Genomic DNA, 8,914 nt, shown 5'->3' with positions numbered 1-8,914 from the left:
AAAGGGAGTATTTTTTAACAATAAAAAATATAAACGATTTGTCTAAATCGTCTGGAACAACTTCCGGCTCTTCGCTGGCAAGCTACATCCCCACCCTCCGTGTCCAAGCTAGCAGTTTATGTTCTGCAAACATCAATAAAATGAAAGTAAATATGGCAGCTCTAAGGTCAATGCGCCGGATTTGTATTTGCCGAACAGGGTTCAATTCGAGTTCTAACAAATTTTTTTTCCTCAATTTACAAATTATTGCAATCTGTATATATTGAAATGAATAATAAATGAAATTTACAATCTCTTAAAATTGTCATCGGAAATTAGGATAGCGTAGTTAGAAGGGGGTTGATTGATATTTTGTTTTCCAAGAAATGTTTTTTTTAGTGTAGTTTAACCGACTCAGTTTTTAACGATGAATCGATTACACTTGTCTTGAAACTACATTTTTTTTAAACGATAGAGGAAAGAAGGGAGTTTAATTAATATTAGTTTTCCAAAAAAAAAGGATTTTAAGAAAGTTCAATCGATTTAGCATTTAAAACTGAGTTTATTGAACAAGAGTTGAAAATACATTTTTTCCGTGAACGATAGAGGGTAGAGAGGGGTTTAATTAATTTAATTTTTTTTTCAAAATGTATTTTCAAGTGAAGTTAAATCGATTCAGCGTTCAAAACTGAGTCGGCAAAATAAAAATTTGGTGCTCTGACCACAGAGCTAGAAAATTATCTCTACGGTTTTACACATTTATTAATCATAATATTAATTTTATCATTTCATTTTATTTGATAAAAAATAATAAAAAAAAATTCATTTTGTGTATAGATTGTAATAATTTGCAATTTAAACGAAAAAAAAGAAACAAATTTGCCGTGACTGAGATCGAAACCTGCCCGGCAAAATAGAACTCTGACGCTCTAACCACATGGCCAGCATAATCTCAATCTAGAGATTAGGTGTATTTTGTTTTTACACTACATGCTTGGATACGCCGACTTGATTCAAGCTCGTTTGGGCATAGGAAGCGCTGTATGCTGAAATTTTTATGCCACGAAATGGTCCGATTGTAGAATGTATTTTGTGTTTCATATACTTAAATTATTTATTCTAAAGTAGATGCAGAATTAAATTTGTCTACTCCAAAATAAATTCATTCAGGAAATAATACTGCTTTCTGATTAATATCTACTCTTATAACTGATGACAGGCAGTTAGTAAAATAGATTTTAAAACTAAAATTAACGAATGGTATCAAAGAGCAGATTAAATTTAAATGTAGATAATTTTATACCAGCGAAAATTTAAAATCAAGAGTCTATTGCAGGTGAAAGATGGAATGTAATAAGTTCATGTTCTATAACCTGAAAACATTATTTTTATTTTTCCGGTCAATATTGTGATGAAACAACCTTCATACAATTGTATGTGATATAATAATATTGTAAAATATTTGTATGTCGCCGTCTAATGACTATTAGACTAACGACAGTTCGTTAGTTAGCGACAAATGCTTGACGATTAGATTGTTTATATCAACAAAGGGAGAGTTTGTTTATCTTCAGTTTGTAACTGAGACTTGAGTTGACCACACGGATTCTTTCGTTTTAATTAATTGCTGTCAATCTTTAATAAACATTTTCTTCATTAATTTATTTTCTGAAGTTGTTATTTGGTTTTATTTTACAATATTACAAAAAAAGTAGAGGACCATTTTGTGTGTGGAAAAACAGTTATTCATCAAAACAGAAAAAAAAATTTAAATATCCTATCAATCAGAAGCCCTACATCATTACATTACAATCTCAGTCACCATAAAGAACTTTAATATTGATATTGAGATTATCCAGTAAGGTAGTATTTAATGCACCCATTAATTTACCTATCATTGCATCAGTAGTATTAATACGAGATTTTTGTACATCGGACGAACTATTATTAATTGTAGATATTGTTTGATTTTAGGTTAACTATTCTAATCGTTGTTAACACTGTAAGAGATACTCAAAAATACACAATGATTTTGTAAATGAGATTGTTGATGAGCATTTTAATTCAGGGATGAGATACAAAAATCATTTTGTTGCTATTTTTTATCATTTTCTAAAATGTCAAAATATTTAACAACTGGAAACTTTAAATACCTGTAATATCAAATTAATACACAGGACTATTATCAGCGCGGAAGGTATTGGCCCCTCATTTTAGAGGAGCATAAAAGAAAAAAAATGCCCATGAAAAATTGAACCCAGATTAAAAATATAGGTTGAGAAACTCTACGTTACCTGCTAAAATTTGACTTTAATCGGTTAATAAGTCCACCTGCTACCTAATTTTGAAAGTCGAAAAAGGGCGTTTTTAATGTAGAAAATTGTTTAGGACAAATATAAACGACCATAATGAGGTCAAAATTTGTCCAATCGAGTTAAAAATTTTTTTGTAGTTTCCCCGGAAAGTTTCTCTCGAAGATCGCGGTTAGAAAAATTAATTATCTCAATTGCCAAATTAATTATTCAAAGAAACATTCATGAACGCTATCTCAACACCAAAAAAAGATAATAAAATGATTCAAACGGAAAGATACAGAAAAAAAAATCACATTATAATCCGCAATTGAAAATATGAGAACAAAAAGAATTCGCGAAAATATACGACTTTTTAAAAATGGTACAGGTGTTAATGACACCGATCAACGTTAAGGCTTAACGGTCGTAAACCCATTCTTTGCGAATATGTACACAGGGGAGGATTAAAAGATGGAAAAAATTTTACGTTCGTGCAACAAGAAACCATGTGCAGATAAAAAAGCGTAGGACGTGGAAAACTTTCAGAGGGGCAAGAAATAACTAAAAGAACCAATAAAGAATAATTCCAAGATCGGAACACTCGAGTGTCCCAAATTCAAAATTCATAAGACCTTTATTTATAGAAATTAAGGAATAAAAATTGATCTGCATTTGAAATATAGTTGGATAAATAATATAAAGCCATTTTTATTCGTTAAAAACTATATTCAAACCCGTAGGGCAATTGTCGAGAGCATCAACTTGCTCCTTGGGGTCCCAGAGCATGATTTCTGGGACTTTGAAAATTCATAACACCTTTATGTATAAAAATTAAGGAATAAAAATTGATCTGCAAATTATTTATAGTTTATTTAATAATGTAGAGTTAATTTATTCGTTGAAAACTATATTCAAACCCGTAGGGCAATTTTTAGCACTTTACAACGTAAATATCTAGAAATCAATATCTAAAATTCGGTAAGGATGTTTTTGCCTACTCTTGGCCAACAATGAATTGTTGCTCGATGAAAACCACGTGGAGGTAATAGGCGTTTTTCTTCAGGAGGGGAAAGGATGTGGTATAGGAGATTGGTTTGAGCTTTCAATTGTGTTGATTCTTATCTGTCACCATTTGTGGTATTTTGTGATTTTTATTGTCTTCCTTGTTGTTTTGTGATTATTGTTTGGTGTTAATCGAATTTTTTTCTCATTATTTTTACCGTTCCTTTTGTACCTGAAAAAAATTGTCTCTTCAGATGCTGCATATACATTGTCGTACGGTTATTCCATTGCTCATCTTTAGCTACCACTAACACTCTCTTCGTCAGTTTCATCATCTTCACTATCATCTTCTGCGTTCTCCACTATCGATTCCATTCGGTTTCAGATAACTTCAGATAAATCAAGAAACTTTGTTGAAAAATTAGGTGAGCGTTTTAAAAATATTGAATTTCATTCTTTAATTGCTGTTAGTACATTGTTGGACTCACGTTTTGAGGGTTAAAAGATGGAAAAAATTTTACGTGCGTGCAACAAGAAAACATGTGCAGATAAAAAAGCGTAGGACGTGGAAAACTTTCAGAGGGGCAAGAAATAACTAAAAGAACCAATAAAGAATAATTCCAAGATCGGAACACTCGAGTGTCCCAATTCAAAATTCATAAGACCTTTATTTATAGAAATTAGGAATAAAAATTGATCTGCATTTGAAATATAGTTGGATAAATAATATAAAGCCATTTTTATTCGTTAAAAACTATATTCAAAACCCGTAGGGCAATTGTCGAGAGCATCAACTTGCTCCTTGGGGTCCCAGAGCATGATTTCTGGGACTTTGAAAATTCATATCATCTTTTTTCATTTCTTTTTCTGTAAAATATCGAAAGGTCATTTATTTCGCTAAGTTCGTTTTAATGCTCTGACACTTGAATACTTTTGTCATTTGTTGCTTTTCCGTGTTATTGGCTTCAGGTATACGCTCCCTCATTTGGGTTGACCTATACCATTATTTCTACTATCCATTGATGACTGTGGGACACCTTTAGTCTATCTACAGACAATTGTTGCACCTGACACCGTGCACCCGCGAAGCAATCTCCGGTCTACTACCGGTGGATTGTCACTCAGTTTTATAGCTCGTACAACACGTATAATGGCCGCCTCACTCATGCTTGGCGACACTGTCTATTTCTATCAGCGGCTGGATGATAACTGCTTACTAACTGAACTGCGGCGTCTTGGCGGGACCTCCCTCCATGGCGTTGCCCCCCCCTCCCTTCTGCAATCGCAGCGCTTCTTCAGGCAAACTCTTTCTTGGGCAGACTCTCATTCATCAATACCAGACGCTTCAGAGACTGAGGACGAAGTCTCACTGACACCCGAGACAGTCGCACTACGGTGAAGCATATTCCCGTTCCGCCCTTCTCTCACTGCAAAACCCTAATCTCTTTCCTCTGAGGGCGTCAATCAACAGGATTTCACTAGCAGAGAGGAGAAAATTACCCTCTTTGCAGAACATCTAGCTCGTGCCAACGAAGATCTCGACCATCGGGTATCAGATGGTGTAGACCTTTTTGCACTATGATGTGGCTCGAGGGTCTACTCAGGCAGACGAACACCTGTCAATCTTGAGTTAATCCTTAAAAGACGCATCAAACGGACTGCCAATTAGACGTGAAGAACACACCTCCAATACGGCCGTGTAACTGATCCCAAAAAAAAGGTACACAGGCAAAATAAGATCGCTGATGACCATTAAAAAGTCACTAGCAAAGCGGTGCAAGCGGCAAAGAGACAACAGATTGTTCCAATCTGACCCTTGCGCTTTCTTAAGCCGCAAGCCACTGTCACTTATGAGCCTCCGAGTGCAGAAAGAGTCGAACCTACTGGACCGATATATATGGTCGCACTAACATGGAATGCTCTAAGGGGTACAAAGAACTGAGCTGCCCCTAGGCCAGATGCAATCCCCACCTTCTGGTGGAAAGAAATTGACGTCATCCCACCAGCATCTGGCTCGCATCTTCTTAGAATATCTAGAAGGAGATACACCCATTCCTGGATAGCTCGTTGAAGGGCGTACTGAGCTGATCCCCAAAAGTGGTGATCTGTCCAACCCCAAAAACTACAGGCCTATTGCATGTCTAAATACTCTCTACAAATTGTTTACTAAGATTTTGAACGAGAGGATTTTGACTGCAATAGAACCTGTATGGAAACAGATAAACGAACAACGTGGCAGCAAGCGTGGTTTGGACAGGTTGCAAGAAGAACTTGTTAGTAGACCGATGCGTCACAATGGACGCATACTACTACAAGCGCAACTTGCCAATGGCCTGGATGGATTACAGAAAGGCATTTGATATAACATCACACGAGCTTCTCCTCTACTTGCTCAAATGCCTTTCAGTACCCCCACAAATAGTGAGATGCATTGAACATCTGATGCTGCTCTGGAGGACACGTTTCACCGTAATATCTGGTGAAACAAAAGTGTCTACCAGAGCAGTGCCATTTAGGAGAGGCGTATTCCAGGGAGATACCCTGAGTCCTCTTCTATTCTATTCTATATGGATGACTTGAAAGTGTACGCGACCAGTCCTGAGAAACTCCGAGCAGCCCTGAAGGTTGTGTCCGAGTATACCAGTGCAATCGACATGGAGTTTGGGTTAGACAAATGCTCAGTAGCCCTCTTAGTACAAGGAAGATCGCCGAACTGAAGTGATAATGTCGAACTTGCAGACGGGAGCATCATGAAACATCTGGATGCTGGAGAGTCATGCCAATATCTCGGACAGGCACAATCTCTTTTACAGGACGTGTCTGTCATCAGAGATACTCTCCGCAGTGAGTACAAGTAGCAACTTAAAGAATATGGAGCTCTGAACTTTCAGGCCCTAACAAAGTTGCAGCCACAAATATGCTCGCTGTTCCAGTCTTGTTATACTCATTCGGAGTTCTCAATGGCAGTTTTCGACTCTAGCAGCCCAGACGGTCTGAGGCTTTTGCAATTGACCAGAGGGCTGCGAAAGGTTGATATAAAAACGACCAAGCAGTTAAAACTGCTCGACGAACATGTGGCAAAGTCCTTACATGGTGTGTTTTACCGTCATCTCGAAACACAGGACTTGTCACACCAGCTGACTTTACAATACCTTAAGTCAGCTGGCTTGTTCTCTGAGACCGAAGGATTTATTATGGCCTGCCAAGATGGCGTAGTTTCCACCCTCGCCTATCAGCGTGATGAGGAATGTCTATCACGAATACACAGCGCACGTGATAGTCCTGGTGATTGGCACCCTCGGAGGGATGAGGTACCGCTTTCTGACCAAGCTTCGAACAATACCAGTCTGCTGTAGTCAGCCTGAGATTCTCGTGGCTCGTATGCAGAAAGTGGTCATCCTTGGTTCTCTCCGAATCCTGAGACGATTGTAAAAATTTTGACTGAACGGCTGCAGCCCCGGCTCACTCTCAAACTGAAGGGAGTCGGGTGCCTGCAGGATACTCTCGTCTAATCAGGCTCCAGGTGGGTCGGAGCCTCGGGATCCCTGGCCAGACACCTTTGACGAATCGCAAGATGATAATAATAATAAATTAGAAATTCATAATTCAGAAAATAGTCCTTACAATTTGGTTGAATCGGTCTCAACTTCTTCGGTTAATAATAGTTTGTTAGCTGTTGCAAAAAGTGGATATTGGCAAGTTGAAGTTGCTCCGGAGGATAGATCTAAAACTGTTTTTTGTATTTGGAATGAGGTTTGGCAATTTAAGGTTCTTCCTTTTGGCTTGTGTAATGCTCCTGCCACCCTCGTTAAACTTATGAACGTAGTTTTAGAAGGTCTTCTTGGTAAAATTTGTTTAGTTTATTTGGATAAAATTATTATCTTCAGTAAAAGTCTAAATGAACATTTTATTCATTTTCAAAATTTTTTTGAAAGACTTTTACAAGCTTCTTTTACGATAAATCGTAAGAAATGTATATTTTTCCAAAAAGAAGTTATTTTCCTTGGACATGTAATGTCTGGTGAAGGACTGAAAAGTTCTCCAGATAAAATTTGTACCATTATTAATTGGCCTGTTCCTAACAATAAAACTGCATTTAGAAGTTTTCTAGGCCTTTGTTTTTATTATATGAAATTCGTCAAAAATTTTGCTACTATTACAAAACCTTTATATGTTATTTGTGAAAAGAAGGAAGATTTTATTTGGGATGATTAAGCTTTTCAAACGTTTCAAAAATTGAAACAAATTTTAACTTCTACTCCTTGGTAAGAGGTTCACTATTAGAACTGATCATGCCTCTCTCACTTGGTTACTTTCTTTCAAAAATCCTCAAGATCAAGTAGCTCGTTGGTTTGAAATCTTATTCCAATATGATTTCGAAGTTCAACATAGACCTGGTCATAAACATGGCAATGCTGATGGTCTTTCTCGGCGTCCTTGTAATTGTAAAAATGTCTCAAAATAGATGCTGATGAAAAAATGTCATAGTAGGCTTATTGTCCGAGTCATTTGTAAAATTAACAATGATTATGATCAGATCAAATTTCAAAATGACGATAAAATTTAACTATCAAATTCAAAAAGGAAAATGAAGTTCCCGAGTTTAATGATGTTTCACATTTGGATTCTACTATTAAAATTTAAGAACTACATTTAATTTTATGAATAAATGAGCTGTCTCTTATCCACGTCAATAAAAAGATTAATTAAAACCCAAATTTAAGAGGATTTCTGTATCTTAACCAACAAACTCGAAAATAACCAATGAAATTATGGATAATTAAAAAATTATACCGATAAAAAATTGACTTAGTAAGGTTTTATTACTTTTTACAACTACGAAATATGTAAACCTCTAGAATCTAACATAGATCATTCGACTATTTTAAAAAATTATTTCAAGCCGAACTAAAGAGAGTGAGTTTTTTTTTGATTTACACCAAAACAGTAAAAACAGTAATTAAACAATTCAATTAACTATAGAAATTCACAAAAAAATCTCAATAATTGACTAAAATACTGGATCAACTTACTCCATATTTTCACCATGTTCTGACTTCGAGTCGGCCGAATGAGCAACCTGAAAACTAGTGGACTGTATGAATTAAGAGCAGAATAAGAACAAAAGGTTGGATGCTAGAAGGTTCACAAATATAGTTTATTAACACAGACTGCTTGAGTTTTATAGTTTTTATTCAACAATAACACTTAACTTAAACAATAGAAATTCTTAATCACTGAGTTTAGGTGAATTGACTGTACATTAATTGTTCATACACTTCTGAATTGTCTGATGGTTATTTTGTCACCAAATAACATAGTCTCACAAAACAGTGAATAGCAACATTCACAGTATACACCAGAGTTATTCGGGGGAGCGATGTATAGGTGAATGTCCGTGAGGCACTATGGCGTCGACGCCAGTTCAGCTTCGCGCCCAAAGACACTACAAACTGAATATACTGGACCACTTGCACTGATGAGAGTGATTTGATGATTCACGTTTCTTCGTGAGAGCTGTCTGAGTCTATTTGACCGTACTTTATTGTACAACGAGTGAGCTGACTGCAAAAAACTACGATTTGACTGCGAAAACTTATACAGAGCTGACCGCGTGATTTGCCTGGAGCTAACTGACG

This window comes from Chelonus insularis, unplaced genomic scaffold (genome assembly GCF_013357705.1).
Source record: "Chelonus insularis isolate UGA/USDA-ARS -01 unplaced genomic scaffold, ASM1335770v1 contig_30_pilon, whole genome shotgun sequence".
NCBI lineage: Eukaryota > Metazoa > Arthropoda > Insecta > Hymenoptera > Braconidae > Chelonus > Chelonus insularis.
This window is presented reverse-complemented; position numbering follows the sequence as displayed.